Source organism: Sylvia atricapilla, chromosome 2, assembly GCF_009819655.1.
Source record: "Sylvia atricapilla isolate bSylAtr1 chromosome 2, bSylAtr1.pri, whole genome shotgun sequence".
In the NCBI taxonomy this organism is placed as follows: domain Eukaryota; kingdom Metazoa; phylum Chordata; class Aves; order Passeriformes; family Sylviidae; genus Sylvia; species Sylvia atricapilla.
The window spans coordinates 4,834,415-4,853,919 of record NC_089141.1 but is presented as its reverse complement, the minus strand read 5'-3'; the positions used below and the strand labels follow the sequence as shown (position 1 = coordinate 4,853,919).

The 19,505-nt window shown below is 39.2% G+C and overlaps 1 protein-coding gene across 1 annotated transcript in view; it reads left to right on the top strand.

Moving 5' to 3' along the window:
* The first annotated feature begins 8,713 nt into the window (after positions 1 to 8,713).
* Positions 8,714 to 19,505, top strand: part of ZPLD1 (zona pellucida like domain containing 1) — a 50,273-nt gene continuing 39,481 nt past the window's right edge. Inside the window, exon 1 of the mRNA XM_066340691.1 lies at positions 8,714 to 8,820. The gene's annotated coding sequence lies outside the window, so the exon portion shown is untranslated. The remainder of the gene's footprint in view (positions 8,821 to 19,505) is intronic.

The following is a 19,505-nucleotide window of genomic DNA, read 5'->3' as shown; positions in this document are numbered from 1 at the left end:
TCTTTCTGTTAGAAACTCAGTTATTGAATAATTATTTCTCACACACTGATAGGCAGATGGAATATGTTCCTTGCTTCTCTTGTGCCTATTTTTTTTTCATTTAGCCTCTTAGCACCATGCTGCTTTGGCAGGGTGACTTTGAACAAATCAAGAAGACATTTGCCAGCTTTCTAATGAAGCACTGACACTGTCCTTTAATCCTGCCCTGAGAGAAGTCATGGTATTTTGCTTTTGCTTGATAGGAGGCAGCCAAATGTTGTGACATTTTGTGATGTGTGTGAACTGGGAATGAGATTTTGTCCCTAGGCACTGAATTAGTTAACTGTTACATTTGTTTTGTGGTCAATAAAGTTCAGTCCGAGTTTACTGAACATTCTATGGGCGTGGAAGGGGTTACACGTCAGGCAGTTTACTGCTTTCTTGGTGGAGATTGCCAATTTTAACAGAGCTTGCTTTCCACATGGTTACTTTGTTGGGTTTGTTCACAGTTTTCCGGTTTCATTTTTTAGATGTTTTGGTAAGAGGTTTTTTTTATTCCTACATGTACACATATTTTAAGGATGTATAAAGTTAAATAGGTTTCCAATTATGGTTTTTGATTTTTTTTCCTTGTTGTACCTCTTTGACAGAGATCCCGGGACAGAAGGAACTATTTCTCAATTAAAAGATAAATTGCTGGAATGCTCTGTGCTAAAGATTGAAGCTGTATAATATTGCTTTGCTGGGACACCACAAGGACAAAGAATTTGCTCTTTGCTAGAGAGAAAGATTTGAGGCTGGAGAGGTCATTTGGATATGCTCCTAACACCACTGTCAAGTCATAAGACTGCAGTAAAAACAGCATTGCACCAAGACCAAGGTTTTCAGAGTGTGCTGTAAATGGTCAAAATAGGGGCTTCTCTGCATCCCAACCTGTGGATATAATTTATTTTGACTTTCAAAAGGCTTTTGTTATACACATTCATAAAAGATGGCTGATAATTCTTGGGTAAAGTGTGAGAGGAGGGGGCCCTTTGAGAGAAGGAACAAAGGCTGAGAATAAATAGCTAATTCTCAGTGTGCAGGGAGGTTAATAGTGGGGCAGACCAGCTGAGATCTTGAAAGGAGTACTGGGAGATCAGAGAAGCTGTTTTAGAGAGTCCATCACCTACTCTTTAACATCTTATTCACCAATGAAGCTGACTTACACATCTAAGGAAACTTCTTCTGTCTCCTTAATTAGACTGAATGTTAAAAAGCAGTTGGAACTTCTGCAGTGAAACTGAGGCCAAGTAGATGAATATTGAGGTTTCAGGGTCCTATGAAGGCAGTATAAATACAGTGTGATGAAGGCACTTGTAAGGCAGAGCTTCTGCCTTCTCTCAACACCAGTGAAGAGAATGAAAGTTTGCAGGATTGGATTAATGTTTTATAATTCCAGACAAGGTACTTAATAGGGAAAACCAGCTAAACTTTTTATTTCTCTTTGAAGAAGGGGATTCTATAGTGTTAGGCCCAATAACAGCTCTTAACAGACACCAGCTGTTATATATTATGTGTTTCACTAGTTGATTTATTTAGATCACATCAGTGCATTGAGCAGCCAGTGAGGGGACCAGTAATATGCAGCCTGTGGATACAGAACTCAGATGAGAGTTTTGTTCTAAGGAGCTGTAAGTCAACAACAAAAAAGGATGAGCATCACTTTTTTTTATCCGCTTCTGCGGATTTCTCTAATGTGGCTCTTTTTGTACGTTATGAGGCTTATTTTTGCAGAATGCTGTGTTTGGATTATGTCATGTGTTTGGGGAGAGGAGATAAGGCCTAGAATGAAGTAAGGAATAGAACCTGATTTCCTTCTGGTCCCTCTAGATTTGAATCATACTTATTAAGTCAAGTATTTGGCCCCAATTCACTTGACAGAATGAGCTCTCTATACTAAGGCTCTGTGCTATATATACCTCAATGTCCTTATTTGCAACCAGCTATTAACGTATTACAGTTGAGTAAATAACACACAATCAGTGTTTTATCCTGCAAATAGAATCTTGTTTTTCTCCTTTGGAAAATCCATGAGCAGTACAGTCATCTTGGCACCAAGAGCTGTGTAAGTGTAACCCTTGATTTTTGCAAATAAGCACCTTAAATTCTTTATTTCAGCTGTATCTACTGGTGTGACTCAGGGGCATAAACATATTGGAAAGTGAATGTAAAAAAGGTCCATGTGGTAAAAGGAAGCCTTCTTCCTTTGAGACTTAAATATATATATGTGTTAAAATTTTGTATGTAGTATTCACTCAGATCTTAACTCATTATTCTTTTACTCAGAGGAGCTGCTGAAGGTACCACATGTTTGCAAGGTGTAAATTAAAACATACATTGGGAATGTCATTTTGTTTTTTTAATCTAATCTGTGTATTTTTGGTTAGAAGCTGTATCCAAAATGCAGCCAATTAGAGATTGCCCTGATGATGTAATGGCCATCGGTTGCTTGGGGAGAAAGTGGGTGGAGGTGACAGAGCACTGCAGGGACTCCACTTTATTGCCTGCATTTCATTATGGCTTTTAATCAACTCTCACTCCCCCCCTTTTCTCTCCAAGCATCAAACTGATTTTAGAAAAAAAAGTGTGAAGCCAGCAAGAGGAATCCATTCTTTGTTCTTGAAAAGATGACAGTGAGCACAGGCATGATGCCCTGTGCAAGTGCAGGTAGAATTTCTCTAACATGGCCAGATTTGTCTATAGATAATAGCAGGATGGGGGTAGGTCATGGCTAAACAGCTTCCATGTCACTTAAGGGGATTATATTGTGCCCACTGAAACGAAGTGCACAGCTTGTGCAGAGGAGCAGGATGTGTCCCTGACTGGTGGAGGAGCTGGTATTATATGTGAGAATGTCAGGCAGAAAGCCACTGGAGCTTTGAGTGTTGATTTTTTGATTTTTTCCAGCTGGATTTAACAATTCAAGTCCTGTGTCTAGGACTTGTTTTCCTCCTTTGGGTGTTGGATGTGCAAGGTGGATGTGTAATAGGTACAAACAGCACTTACATAGAGGTAAAGATAGCAGGCTTTTATTTAGGTCCATCCTTAAGCAATGGATGAAAGCATCCATAAGCATGGAGAGAAAATTCAGGATACTCAACAAGTATCATCTTTGTAATTAAGCAACAGGCTGAGTTTTAGCTTAATTGTTAATTTTCCTTATGACTGTGGCTTCAAGTCACCTTCTGTTACTTTCCCTTGGTTCTGTTGCATGTAGATGCAGTATCTTATGCTAGAATGGCTGAGAGGAGTCTGCTAAGACCATCTGATCTGTATTATAAAGAGCTGACACACATCAGAATATGAAGTTGTGTCTTTGGTGCCAGTAATCTACACAACCCAACAGGCTGTGACTGCATTAAATTGCTATGATTTTTGATAGAAGAGACCTTGTTTGCATAAATCCCTTGAATACCGAGGGGAGTGTGATTACAGCTTTAACAAAGGGAGAGGCTGAATACAAATTTGTGAGGGCCAGAAAGTGTTTAGTATCTCTTATTGTTTTCATCAGAATTCTAAATCTTATTCATGCTGGTGACTCTGATCTTCATATCAATGCACAAAAAGAGGAGAAGAACAGAGGAGCAGAAAGACTCTTCTCTTTTGACTGAAACACTGATTTTGTTATCGTGTTACCAATGAGGGTCCATTTGGGATATTATTCAAGCACAGAGATCAGTGCTGGCCTTTTGTAAGAGCCCTTAAATGTTTGGAATACATTTGCTGAGGGAGATAACCTACTGCAAAAAAGTTAATTCAAAAGAGGAGGCAGAGAAGGTGGGATTTTGCTTTGCACATTGATGCTTGCTAGCAGAGCAGTTCTGCCTTAAGCTTAAAGCTACCTGAATTCTTTTGTAGCCTTCTATACTTAGTAGCTGGGTTCTGTTTTCTATGTCAGGTTTTGTTCATGAAACAAATTGGCAATTAGCCACTGGCTGAAGCAACAAAGAGTATTTGTTTGGGATAAATGTGGTGATTGGGATGTGTCTTGCTATTTGGTTTCTTTTGAGCTGAAAAATACCAGGCATGTGGGGGTTTTAACCACATAAGTTAAACAGACTGCTTGTTATACTCAGAATACCCATTCAGTTTTATTTTCTATATTGCCTCTTGATGCTTCAGGGGTGGTAGGGGTGCCTTCCAGACAGACCTGGACGAACCTGAGAAGGGGGCCCACAAGAGCCTCATGAGGTTCAACAAGACCAAGAGCTGGGTGCTGCATCTGGGTTGGGGCAATCTCAGACATGAGCACAGACTGGTAGGGGAATTGAGACCAGCCCTGTGGAGAAGGAGTGGACTAGGACTAGGGTGTTTTCATGGATAAAATGCTGGACATGAGCCAACACTGTGTGCTCACAGCCTAGAAAGTGAAGCACACCCTGGGCAGTATCAAAGGCAGCGTGGCCAGCAGGTGTAGGAAGGTGATGCTCCCCTTCTACTCTGTCATCGTGAGAACCTCACCTGCAGAACTGCATCCAGCTCTGGGGTCCTCAGCACAAGAAAGACTGGAGTGAGTCCAGAGGAGGGCTGGATGGTCAGAGGGGTGGAGCACCTCTCCTGTGAAGAGAGACAGAGTGGGATTACTCAATCTGGGGAATAGGTGGCTCCAAGGAGATATCATTGTGGCCTTCCAGTACCTAGAGGGGGCTTTATTAAAAAAGAGAGAGAACAACCTTTTACGTGTGCATAGAATATGAGGATAAGGGGAAATGGTTTTAAACTGAAAGAGGAGAAATTTAGACTAGATGTTAGGAAATGTGATGGTCATGAGGCATGGCACAAGCTGCCCAAAGAACTTTTCCATGTATCATGTAGGTACAGGATTTAAATGCCCTTTCCTAGTTTTGATCTTTGTTTGTCTAAAGTTGTTTAAGAGCTGTCCTGGCTGCCTGGAATGTTCTACATGAAAATTACTCTCCATATAGGCAATGTAATGAATGGTATACTTAATCTCAAGTACATTAACCTACTGACACTGGTTTTTCCCTTGGACTTCCACAAATGGACTAGGTTTATTTCTCTCTTTTTTTCCCTGCCTATCTTCCTTCTCCACCTTTCCAAGCTAGAACAGCTGCCAACAAAGGACATTTCTTCTTAAAGGAATAAGATCTGAGTAATTAAAATAACCATTTTACAGAGTACCATGGGTCATTAAATAGCACTGTAGAGAAAACAGAAATATAAATAGCATTATTGGTTTATACTTTTATCAATACATGCTGCCTCAGAAGTGAGCACTTTACTTTAGGTCATCAGTTTTGACAATCCCAAAGAAACAGTTGTTTAAACAAATGTTCCTAATCAATAATGCAGAGTTTCTAGGTATACTTATTTATTTTAGTTACCCTTTTTTTTTTTTTGTGCCAAGAGGATGGACTGCCATAGGTAGCAGCTTGTGTACTGCAAAGGAGACACAAATGTTATTGATCTTATCCAGGTCCTTCAGTGAACGTGCTGCTATGTACCTTCATTTTTTTTTCCAGCACTGTCAGTTCCATAAATGCTACCAGGGGATCATAAGCACAGAAACAAGAATACTTGCAACACCAATTATCACTCTACAGCAGGGTGCAGTTGTGTTATGTTGTCCAGTGTTATTTTTTGCCACAACACTGACAAAGATAGATACTTCAGCAGTGCTCCTGTAGGTTCCAGCTGATGCAGAGGTGCCTAAATGATTATGGGCAATATAAAGGACTGGAGTGTGGGTATGTGTGATGCGCGTAGTACTCACAGAAGGTCATAGGAGTGGGGGGAACAGAGGAGAAAAGCCCTGCATTTACCTGTCTCAGTACCAAAATCCTGTTATCTTTAGGTGCCCCTGCAGCTGTGGAAGAGGCTGGACTGCAGCACTGTGCCATGACTGCTCTCTGTGGTTGCATGGGTTACAGACAGCAGTTTGACACAAACAGCTGTTGCTTTCACTGGTCACAGGAAAATGACAGATTGCTGTCCAAATATTTTACTGTATTAGTCCAAGACTACTGTAAGAGTTGTTCTGTGTGATAATTCAAATCAGAATGATCTTTAAAACTGTTCTTATTCTTCTGTTTTTGCTTTCCAAATAGAATGGTGTTTGTAACTAAGGAAGTGGTGGTGTCCTGTGTTATATTTAAAAAAAGAAATTAAAAAGATTAGGAATATTGAAGTAACTCAATGTCTTGCTGCTCAGTTAGTGCTGTCTTTTCTCAGATTACTTCTGAATTAAGATGATGCTGTTTCTAAACTACTTTAAACTACTGGAGTTACTAAAACTGGAGTCTTAGAGAAATTTAGGCTAAATATCAGCTATTTGAAAATCTTAGTTTTTGCTTTCCTGCTATACAATGACACAGAAAATGGAAATATCTGGGGCTCATTCTGATTCCCAGCGGACCACTTATTCCCTAACATGCTGTCACTCATTTCATATCTTGGCTCATATCTGGGGCTCTGTAAGCAATTTTTCAGTAACCACTAAAAGAAAGCCAGTGAAAACTTGCTACCCTCCTTTAGTATCATGTGTTGGCTTGAGTAGCACTGATATGTGAAGGGAATTCTCCTCTTCTTCACATTTTATTTGCTTTCATAGGAATTAGAGCCATGCATAACATGTGAAGCCTAGATCCTAACACAAAGAAGGTAATGAAGGCCCCATGGCTAGCATTCATTCCTCTCTCATCTTCTTCCATCTGCACAGTTTGCAACATAACACCTTCCACACACCTGATTAATACTCAGATTTTGAAAGTGGAATCTTGCACATTTTCAGCTCTTTACTCAACAAAAAACACCCACCCCCCAAAAAAAAACCCAAACAAACCCCCAAAACCCCCACCCCACAATTAAGCCAAATCAAGCATTTTGAAATTCTAAAGGACTGCTTTTGGTAGCCAAAAGAAGCCAAATGATGGGCATCAATATTTAGCTTGCTAAGAGAGACTGGTGTTGTCTGAAGGCGGAATGTAATCAGTGAATAATGAATTTTTCTTATGTGCAGATATTGGGACTACCTGCACATATTAATCATGGTTAATCATGGGAGATGTTGAAATAAATAAACAAAAAATACCTTACAATCATCACTACTATTTCAGGTAACAAATGGGACAAATGATGTGCTGGATTTTTTTAAAATTCAAAGTGGTTGATTATTGCATTTAAATATACTTGTTTCACCTCTTAACTGGGTTTTATGAAACAATACTTTTAATAGGGAATAAGTGTCTAGCAAACATTCTGTAACTTGAATTTGTCTAGTTTTGATTTGAAATGTTGCTTGTATAAGCCCCTGTTGATAGGCATGAAAACAGATATATATTTTCCAAATGTTTGATGAAATCAATGGACTTGAGAAGTGTGCTTCAGGCCAAAAACTTGACCATCACGTCCAAGCCAAGTGTGAAGCATGAATATGGCTTGAAAATAGGCAGTGGAGAGAAAATATGACTGAGGCTTTGCCTTGGAGGGTCCCTGCTGCATTAGAGATAGTGTTTCTTACATATTTGCTTTTTGTTTTTCATGTGAGAGCTCACAGAGGGGCCCATCTTGCCAACTTCTTGACAGGGCTTTTGCCTGGTCCCTCTGTGGATTGAAGTTATGCATCTGGCCCACTTCCCATTAGCTAATGGGGAAAAGACAAGCTGTCTGTGGGTCTCAGCCCTGATAATTCAGGTTTTGAGTGCCTGTCTGAACTCAGTAGTTACCTTCCCAGTTCTGGATCTCTGGGGCTAGGATTTTCCCATGGAAACAATCATCTGCTTTGACTTGCACTCAACTTGCACTGAGTTGCATGAGACCAGCAGGGAGAGTGGGAGAGCTGTGAAAACCTACTTACAGAGGAGGTAATTTTTCCTTCCTCCTTTCTTTGCGGAAGGAAATGCTGTCCTCTCTTTACAAGCATCTTGAAAAGCCTTGGGAAAGACCTTGCAAATGTTGGCTTTGCCTTCTGTGTTTAGTAGCAGGAAAATGGGGGGAAGGAGGCTGTCCTTTGCTCTGAGTGTCAGAGGGGAAACACAGCTTATAAATAATGAAACACTGGGCAGTTCAGTGAGGTGTGACAAAAACACCTTTCTCTGCCTGGTTTGCAGGTGAACAGCATCATGGATTTTTGTTTTACTCCTAAGGAAAAATGGAGGGAAAGACATGTGGAGGTACCAATGCTACAGTACAGCCTTCACACCTTGAGGCAAGTAGTTATGTCTCTAGACTCTTCAGGTTACAAAAGGGCTGTGTCATTTCTTGCTGGCATGTGGCACAGCTATCATTTCTCTGTTTGGGCAGGGCTCAATCAGTCTCATCAATCAGTGCTTGTGCTGCTTGTCCAGGCTGGGAAAAGCATATTGTAATAATGACAATAATAATAGCAATCAAAATGAAAGGGATGCTAGGAGTGCATGATGGGCCCTCCCGTTGAGAATGCATTGTAAACATATTGACAAATGGAAATGTACTTCAGACCATTTACTGCTCTGTTTCCTTGAATGCATTTTGTTGATATAGGACTGCCATGTTTTGTGCAGGGCGGAGAGTTGCTTCATGTTTTGTTCTGTTTATGTGTGGTGTAATTATGAAGTGGGAATGGAATTTCAAATTGTCTTTCACCTGGAGTATGAATCTTCTCCTCAGTGCAGCTGAATGCACACATGCTTGTTTTCAGAGCACCAACAAACATCTACATTAAAAGAGTGTTAAGGCTGTGAAATAAGTGTGGAGAGTAAGAGATAAGTGAATCTCCAGTCCAGTGGTGTAGGGTTTAAAGCAATATCAGGCTACTGAACCACACTCCTCTGCTACTCAGCAGAAATTTAATACTTGAGGGTATATTTCTGTGTTGGTTTTTTTTTTTTTTTACTTGAATGGATTTCCCCTGGTATTTAAAGTTCTGTGTCAGCTGATACTGGTGGCTGGTGCCTCTCTGGATATTTTATGCTTTTTTATTCTTTGAAATAACAGAAAACAAATACACTTATGAAATGACAAGGGTACGTGAGCAGTGGCTGCCAAGCATAAGAAACAAGTATAAATTTACCCATATAAGCTTGTACTTGATATGTATTTACATGTATATATGTATGTACAGTTATATACAGTTAATTTATGTAATTGCCTATATTTAACCATATATTTTTGTAAAGAAATACATGCTCCTTACTGACCACAGTTTAGGTTTCTTTCAATAGATGGTATTGTGAAAGGAACCTGAATATGAAAAACCTGGCCCTCAAAATAGCTGTTTGAAAATGTGATTTTTATCCAAGAAATTTAAATTTCAAGTAACCTTTAAAGTACCTTTCTAGTTAATGCAGCTGTCAGAATTCTGTCTGGAGTTGTTGCTGTTTGTCACACGTGTGGTGTTGTGTGTACAGCTCCAATGGTGTTTGGAAGATCCTGTTTTAAGAAAATTGAATTCAAGTATCTGCCTTCTCTTAGGCAATGCACCAGAACTAGTTCAAATTGCTGTATTTCTATCATATGGAAGTCTTACAAGTACAATTTCACAAATGGAAAAATAGTACAGCATTGTAAATTAGGCATGTTTTGAAAACCACTTTTGGGTTTACAGAATTAATTTTGAGGCTTGGCAGGGCTTTTCTCTGCACTTTGAATGCTTATCCTTTTCATGTATTCTGCTTGCTTGAGAGCACAGTTGTGTCTGGAAGTTAATGGAATTTAAACAAGAACAAATGCAGTAAAGTTTTTCTAGTTAATTTTCCCAATTTAAAGTGTATCAAAATTCAGGATATTTGCTCATAATATATTTAAGTTCTCTCAGCTTCAAATAGGTATTTTATAATGAAGTACAATTTTTTAAATCAGGTGTTTTCATTTTGTCTTTTTGATCTCTAAGAACATGAATTTCCTTTAGCAATTATCTCCTTTTTTTGTGTGTGTGTCTGAACTCTTATCTCTTCCATGGAGCTGGAGCACTTAATAGCTGGTGCCTGAAAAAGATTTGGAGTAAGTGAGTTTTGCTAGATGCAGCAGACAATGTTTTATTGCTGTAAAGACTGATCAGTTTTATGATCACTTTGTCAGCTGTTGAAAATGTGATGCTGTGGTTTGCAGAGTAAATTTAAATAAGGCATGAAATTCTCCTATAATGCTTCAGAATTAGGCAGAATTCTCAGATTCTAGGGACAGAAGCAAAAATTGTAGGGAGACATTGCTGCTTAAGCCTCTCCCTTTCACAAAGGAAAGCTGTTCCACAAAGACATTATACTTAATACTAAAGTCTGAGCTTTGTTGGACAACTATTGCCTGAAATTAAAAAAAAAAAAAAAAAAAAAAAAAAAAAAAAAGTTCTCTCCCTACATAGCAGGCTGCTGTCTTCATTTTAATTTATGCCAACTGATTTTTTTTTTTTTTTTTTTTAGGGGTTAGTGTCATGTTTAGTCCCTTCAAAATAGAGACATTTCCTCTTTCCTGATCGAATGTACTGTTCTACCATTTGTATCTTTGGCCACACTCAGCTTTTCTGCTGATTTGGAACTTAAACCAGGGACATAATTAACCACTAATGAGGTATGACTAAGTGTTGTGTGCCTTACCCCTCTAATAATGTATGACTAAGCATTGTGTATTTGTTAGTGTTCATCTAATTACAAATCTGATATTGAATATTGGAGTATTTGACAAATATTGTGCTGTTGGGGATACCAATTTAAGGAGACTGCTGTTCTCAAAGCTGATTGTGAAAAATTGTGTAAAAGTAAAGACATTTGTTTCTGTACTTGTGCCATTTATATAAGGTGAATAAATTCCCTAAAGGGAATGCATAGATCAAACCCCCTCTTGGCCATTGATCCAAAACTCTGATTACTGTTTTCTTTTTTTCTGACAGCACTAAGATTGCAAAACAAAATAATAATAATAATAATAAACAAAATGAAAATCTAGCAACTGTTCAAGCAGGAGTTAGAACCTGAAATAGAAAGAGCAGAGGAGGTTTCTGTTGTGCAAAACCTCAGACTAGAACATCACAGGGGTTCCTCTGGTCTTCAATACAGATTTGAAGTTAGATGTCAGATTTATGCTGTTCTGAGACTGAATTGCAGCCTAGAGAGGAAACATAAAAAGGTTTTTGATTGTGGTGGAGATACCAGTAACTGAATTCATGCTACGGAGCATGATACAGAGAACTCAGTTTGGTTTTGGCATTTATAAAATATGATGCTGGTCATTTTTCTGCCTGCCACTGCCTTGATGGTTTCTACACTTTAGTGCTTTGCAGGGTTTGCAACAATACCGGTTTTCATGAGATATTTTTGCTGGTGGTGTTCTCCCTCTACTGTGCCTTTCCTTCATCAGTGTTTGTTTCTCATGGAGGTGGTTAGTGACAGCTCCAGCAAAGAGACTTCTCAGCAAGAACACTTGGCAAAGACATGGTACAATTTCCCTGTTTAACTGGTTTCTGTGAGTGCATTTCCAGGGCCCTGTCATAGGTTCTTCACAGGTGAAAATTAATGGATGATGGAGTATTCATTTAGAGGCTGATGACTAGGGTAATTAGTCAGCATAACTAGAAGTCCATGACATTTGATGTGTTTATATCCTTCTGGGCTTTATAAAACAAGTAAGAATATTTCTGATTATTCAATAATCTGGCCTAAGAAATCAAAATCAATGAAGAGTAGCTAATTCCAAAAACGGCCTTTTGGACAATTGATAAAACCAAACTTTATTCACAGTCTTAGAGATGCATTTTTATGTATTTATTTGATGAGAAAAATAAGCATCTTAAATTTGGGAGCAGGCCAACAGCTGTGCTATACTCAGTCCATGGGATGATGGGCTCCTGCATCTCCCATTCATGAGAGAATTGAATGTGCGTTGTGGCCATGGGAGGCCTGCTGCCTTTCATGGGTAGCAGCTGCAGTGAAGGGCAGCAGGAAGCCAGGCTTATTTCCTTGGATGTTACTGCAAAGGAATGTCCAGATCTGTGTTGATGGGTGGAAAGATTGCCCTGTCCCACCTGTGACAGCCCAGCCTCCCCTCTGTTTGGCTGGGTGAGCACAGTGGCATCACTGCCTGGCTCAGGGCAGAGTCTGGGGCAGTGCTCTGTGGGATCCAGAGGGGGCTTGGATCTGGTTCCTTTTTTGTTTTGTCGAGGTCCACTGATGAATCCCATGACCCAGTGTGCCTCTTGTCCCCAGGCCCTGAGCTGCTGGCTTGCTTTGCCCTGGCGAGCAACTGGCCCTTTGATGCTGCCCGTCACTGGGTGACTCAGGTGCCTGAGGATACTCCGTGTCTTTGTCCATGCTTTCTTGAGGAATCAGGTCCTGGAAACCACAGTGTTTGATTTGCCTCTTTGTTTATCTAAGGTCTTAGCTCTACAGGGGAAATAATGTTAGTATTTCTGGTAGCTTGTGACAGAAAATATCTCTTTGATATCTTGCTTGCGGAGTGTAATGAAACAATGCCGTGATGGCCCAAGACCTTTAGTAGTGTAATAACTGTGGTTTTCTGCACAGTGGGGTCTAAAACGTGGTACATATGACATTTCTTTTGACAGACATGCAGCACTTGTAAAAATGGATTTTCAACTACTGAATGCATCTCTACAAACCTGAAATGTGCTGGTGGTATGAAAGACTTTTTGCCAGATATTAATGAAATTTTGTGAATGTGAGTACCAGCCGTGCCAACCAAAAAGGTATTTGCAACAGTTCTACATGTAAAAAATGATGAAGCAATGCGCTGCTTTGTGATGGGAGGGGAGAAGGTGACAGCCACCAAGCAAAAGCTGGCTGTAGAGGCAATGGAAACAGTGGTTTATCTTGAGGTCATCATGCTGCAGGACTGTTTCAGAGGTGCTGGAACAAGGCTGGGAATGGTTTTAAGTTGTTCAGCTGTATGAAAGCGTGGAGAAATGATGATGCTGAAAAATGTTTCAGCTGGTGGAGGCTTCTTTTTATTTTTCCTTTTTCTATGACAATTTTAAAATTAGGGAGGAATTGTACAAATTTCTTTCATGTTACCCACATTGACATAACATCTCACCCTTCAGTGAAGTCTGCTGCATGCATCTCCTGAGTGGAGAGAAGAAGAATGGCTGCATTAATGTGTTGCGGTAAAATGGGAAACCAAATTGATGGAAGTCAGTGGTACAAGATTTTGTGTATCAGGGAAATGTACAAACCATGCAAATTCTGCAAACTACTCAACTTGATTCCCATCAGCATGTTCTTTAGAGTTTTGAGATTCCTTTATTTTTTGTTCTTGTGTGGAAGAAGGGAGATGCTTGTGGCAGAGACCAAAGCTAATGTGCCAAATATGGAAAGTCTTGGGAAAGGTGAATTTTGAGGAAAGTAGTCCCAACCTGTTTAACTGCTTATAATGCACTGCCTTCCTGGTTTCTTCTTTTCAGAGTACTGGATTGTGTTGCTAGCTTCTCTGTACCATGGCTGCTTGTAGATTATATCCCTTTTTTTGCCCTCTATGCTAGCTTCCAAACACTTAACCTTCTGTCCTGATCTACACAAGACATATAGGCATTTCCAGCTTACTGTATTCCTACTTAGTGTTTAAAATTCCTTAGTTTGGATCTAAACTGACGTAATTTTTCTCCCAGACAAATAACCTAAAGGTACAAGTAATGAAATAATCATGTAAATATAAGATGCGCTAATTTAGTAGAGCCACTAAATCTATTCATCAACTATTTACTAGGATATTAAGAATACATATGCATAAAAATAGACTGAAGTCTCAGCTAAGTCTCTGCCCATATTTTTCCTAATATAAATATTTAGACAGAAAACTTAAGTGGCCTGAAGTGTTATGTTGGCTGATAACCTTTTTCTTAAGGGCATGGGAAAATTGTGTGACCTCATTGTTACTCCTATTGGTGTATTTTAGCTGCCATACTTCTTCATAAATTTACTATGCTAACTTAAGTCGATAAATGAACTCAGATGAAACTTATTAAAATCTAACTTTGTCCACATCATTAATTGCATGACATTTTATATTCCTAGAACAAGCATCTCTACTGTGAAAGAACCTGCTTGCAAGGTCATCTGTCCTTGCAAAGTTATGGATTATAAATCTGGCCCAAGTATTTATGCTGATAGTAATTTTCATTCTTCTCTTGCTCATAGTTCATAGTATTTTTTAATAATGGCATTATAGGACCTTATTTTAGCCAAATATGAGCATTTGAGTTATTTACAAGCTGAGAGCCCTTGTCTGGTACTATGAATAATGTAGACTTTTGAAATAAAGTAATGAAACCTACAGCTTACTGTGTGCATAGAAACAATGTGAGTGTAAGTAGAAATAAGTGAATTCTGGAAGTAATTACTTTCCAACATTGATATGCACACTCAGTGTATTGATCTGTGTTAATGTGATTATCTCTAGGCAGTGCCCAAGTGCTGCAGCTCCCTTCTGTGAAATCTAAGTTGTGCAAGCAGGTGAGGCTGTTCTTGTCATTAGACTCTGTCTTGTTCCAGAGATGGTGGCTCTGCCTCATTGTCTGTTGGCTTGCTGAGTGTGTTCACACTCTGCTTGTACTCCTTGTACAGGATGTGAAAGTACACGTTTAGCCTGTTGTGTCAGTGTTGCCTGTTTTTTGGTCACTTGTTGCTGCCTTCTTCTGCGCTGACTTGTGTCTGGGCTCTTTACGAGATCCTTTGTGGCTTTAGATGTTACAGCTCCTTCCTCATTTAATATTGACAATGTTGCCTTCTCCCTGTAATCAGTGATGTGTCCTGCTTAAAAATTAAAATATTATCTTTATTATTTTGCTTCTTCTCATACCAGGTAAGAAATCCTAGCAAATACCTCCAAATACAGCTGTTCCCCTCCCTATTAAGGCTCTGTTATGTTAAGGCCTGAACACAACTTGGCTGGACTGCTCATGGTCTAAAACATTTCTCTTCCATTCCCAGAAAGGATGCTTCAACGTGACAGGAAAGAGCATGGAGAGGATGTGAGCAGGGGCTGGGTTTATGGCTGGGGATGGGATTTATCTGGCTTGTTTTCCCTGCTGCTCCAAGGGAAGGGCCTGAGGACCACAGCTCCTGGTGGAGCTGCTGTGTGGGGTCTCATGGCTTTTACTGGCTGTCCTGTCTGTAAGCTCCATGTTCTCATGTACTGCAAATATAATTACTAAGCTTTTGGGACAGATGCTCTCATTTTGGTGTTTATGCAGTCTCTGGGAAAAAATGTGGGATTGTTACAGTAGAAACAGCATATAATAATCAATGGATTTTTATAGGGAGTGCTTTATCTAGTTAAAGTTCTTTAACCAGAGCTATACCTGAAAGAAAGTAGAAATACAAAGCTTATAGAGAATTGAAAATGTTATTTATTTAAGAAAAATTAATTTGAAGTATGGGCTTTTTTTAACTAGTGCTTTATGTTGTATGTTCTTTCCATATATTATTTTTATTCCCACTTATAGTGTTTGGCATTAAACTAGACAGTAAACTCTCCAAAGCACAATTGTTTTCCCAAATGTATTTGTCTTGCAAGTAGCATGCTTTCATCTTGAGAGAGCAGCTTCTTACACAGAATAAAAAAAAGCAATAGTAGTTACTTTTGTTTGAAAGTAAAACTAAAAATTATGTGGACTGTATAGAAAAAGTGTAGAAGCACTAGGCTTTGTTTATGATCTCCCTTCCCATGGACTAGCTTAAGCTATAAGCTACATGTATTGTTGTAGTCTGTGAATATACTTCTTTAAAACAGATACAAGATCACATCCTGATGCATCTGTTCAAAGATTGTTATAATCATTAGTAGTTACAGTTGTAGATTATTATAGTGAGAGTTTTCATCTATTTTACTCTGATTCTATTTTTTACTATTGATAATGTTGCCATGAGCTTACATTTATTTTGACATCAAAAATGTGACTCTCTGTCTCTTACGTGATTCCCTCCAAGGTTGTGCAAGGGTCCTGTCGAGGAAACAATAATTTTTTTATGTACAAAAAGATTTATTACATAAGTAGGGTTTGTGTGTATGTGTTGGGCAGATTTTAAAAACGTGATCTTCATTTTCTGCAGCTCTACAACCTGATATGAGTTTTCCGGTTTTCTCCAGTATTAAGTTAATTTGAGGTCTGCAGCTCTTGAAGCTATGACTTGTATTTTATTCAGGAATAGTATTGCTAAAGTTCTTGCTTCTTCTCTGTTTTGTGACCCATTGTTATGCATATGCTCTTTTCTCTGTTCTAATTTTAAAACCGTCTGTGTTCCAATATAGTTGAAGTGTTCAATGTATTCCTTTTTATGTTACTTAAAAGTTTTTGTATCTCTTAGCGGCTTGATTTCAGAAAGAGATCTGATAGAGCCAGCTGGCTGAGAAATGGATTTCTCCATTTCACAGAACTTCCCTACACTTATTTTAGAAAAATGGTCTCTTTATTTCTCCAGCACCTCGATTTGAAATGGAAATGAACTTTCAAATGTTCAATGGAATTCAGTTTCTGAAAAAAATCTTTCCGATGTATCAAGCTAAAAAAAAAACCCCAAACCCAAACTCTGATGCTGTTTTAATAATTTCTTTACCATTTAACTTGAGATATTTTCCATGACCAACATGCTAATGTTTTGGTGCCTTTAGTCTGATTTTGTTTTGACTGCTCAGAAAAGTGTAGGGAAAAGAATAAGTGCCTTTACAAATTATAAAGTACAGGAGACTCTCCAGCCACAATGTGAGAATACATATAAAGATAAGTAAGACATCTCTTGAACATTGCTTTGCCTAAGAAGCCATGTTTTGGTAAGGATTGTTGTCCTTTTGTCTGGGAGTCTGTGGCTATCCCTGCATCGTTTCAGCCATCACTGCTCAGCATTCAAAAGCCCAACAATATTTGTGCAAGTTGTGTAGGCACAACGGAGTGTGTTTTGCCCTTGTAAATGTGCTGGGAATTTACCTGATTCCTGGACAGACTTTTAAAAATACTTGGGGTCCAGTCGCTGTAGCCTGGCTCCCATGGGTAGAGCTGTATGCTTGAAACATGCTGAAGTTACACACTGTCTTGTCTAGCAGGATAAATATTTGTTGGGAGTTAGGTTTGTCCCTTTTTCACTCTAAAGAATTTTTTTCCCCATAAGTTACCAAGGGTTACCAAGTGCTGGATATTTAAGAGTACTTAACTGAAACAAAGAGGTGGCCAAAACCCGGTTGGGGAGATTTTTTCTTTATCTGTTAGAAAGGGGGTAACTGCCTTCTCTGATAAGAAGCCAGCTATTAAAAAACAGGTGGAGCAGTGTTGCTTATCAGATGGTGCAGTGTTGCTTATCTCTTTTCAGTCTTACATTACCCCCGTGGGGATATCTCCTGTTAATGGGCCATTAAAGCTCACCAATGACATGACACATTACATCATACTATTGTGAGATGCTCTACTCAGGGAGGAGGAGGAGCCAAACCATCTTCACCTAGATAAAAAGGAGCCACAAGTGTCACCTGTCACCCAGTGTTCCCACGGGACTCCCAAAGGAAGAGTGGACCCATCTCTGGACCCTTTTCTCCACAGGACCATCTCTGCTTCCAACAGGACCACACACCTGCCAGGAGGGATGACTTTGGACTGTTTCCAACACCCTGACCAACAGGGTGTCAGGTTGTATTTCTGACTCTGTCAGGGTTTTCTAGGATTTCTTGTTTGTTTGTTTGCTTTCTTACTTATTCTTCTGTATAACAACATTTGTATTTTAATATTCCTAGTAAGGAACTGCTATACCTATTCCCAAAATCTTTGCCTGACAGCCTTTTAATTGCAGATTTATAATAATTTGGAGAAGGGGAGGAGGGGGGCTTACATTCCAAGGGAAATTCCAATCTTCCCTGGCAGATACCGGTCTATCTAAACCAAGACAACTTTCAAACCGTGTTTGGTGTGATCAGTGTGGGTCCTGGGGCTGAGCAGAAGGGGGAGGAATGTCTCTCACAAAAATATTTCTTTATCAAGGAAAGATAAAAATCTCCTTTCACACCCCCGCATGTCTGTCTTTGCTGCAGCCATGCAGTGTGTCCTCAGTACAGCAAGCTTTTTGTGCTGCCACACGTAAATGTGGGCTGCAAATTGCTGTGATCTGTTACTGCTGCATTTAGCAGTAACAGTACTTTTAAATCAAATGACTTCTGAGTGGTTATCTTGATTAAAGCACTTGAATGAATAAATAATGCAGTGGACTTAATAGTAAGAAAAGAAATAGATCAAGTAGAGCTGTAATTCTCGAAAGGATATATTTTCCTCACTTTTTTGTTTTTATGGATTGTTTTGACATATACTTGATCACAATGTTTTTTGTTTCTTAGATTTTTTTGCAGTGTTTTTGTTTAGTGTACTAACATAGGCTTTCATCTGTTGCTATGGTATTTAATAGGCAATTCTGATATTTAGCCTACAGTATCTTTCCATAATGTACAGACTAATGAAGATTTGCAAGCATTCATTTCTTCTATGTTTTCTCTAGAAAATGAGGATGAAATTTAGAGCTTAAACTTTGTAGCTCTTTGTGCTGGTTTTACATGGAGAAAGATGAAAATTAAGGTGTGTGATGCTGAACCACCAGTATGTTTTAATTTGTAGTCCTGAGAAGTTGCCTTGCAGCCCCTTGTAACGTAATAGCAAAGTAGGGACAAAATCACAGACTGGGTAGGTTGGAAAGGGCCACAATGGATCATCTTGTCCAACCTCCCTGATCAAGCAGGGTCATCCCAGAGCACAGGGTTGTGTCCAGACTGATCTGGAATATCTCCAGTGAGGGAGACTCCACAACCTCTCTGGGCAACCTGCTCCAGAGAGTTGCACAGAGGGGTTATGGCGTCTCGGTCCATTGCAGAGTAAAGAAATTCAGAGAAGGACATTTGAAAGTGGGGATTAGTTTTACCAATTCAAACAAATGTGTTAGGATCTGGTGATGGGCATGTTCAGCTAGTGAACAAGGGAAGGAAGCATCAGCTTCCAGCTCTCTTGATGAAAAATGTGGGGTATGTTGTTTCTTGCCTTGGGAGAGAAACTGTGCTATTAAAAATACATGTTCAAACAATCAAACAGATTCCTTCCCTCCCACCCCCACCCCACCCCCCCCCCCCCCGAAATATCTGATCTTATTTGACTGACTCCAAAGGTAAGGGACATAATCCCCTTTCTCCACTGAAATTAGCAATTTAGGAAACGTCTAACTCATTTCAGAGATGTGACAGAACAGAAAAAACAAAGAATATGTCCAAACATTGGAGCACTCCTCCCCCTTATAATTCTGTGCCTTTTGCTAGAGCAAAAATGATTTTGAAGCACTAGTGAACTTTGGAGTATAACACCAAATTTAATCAGAAAAAAACAACTCAGCACTATTCACTTTCCTCAAACTATACCATTTTTTAATTACTCTACTCTCTAGCAGAAGATAAATAGCTCCTGAAGATAAACAGCATTTTTTATTGAATTTTGCTCTTACAAACAAATAGCTCCCTTGGAACCCAACCAGGTCCTTGGATGAAGATAACTCTTTAGAAGAGAAAATTGTGCCTGCTATGAA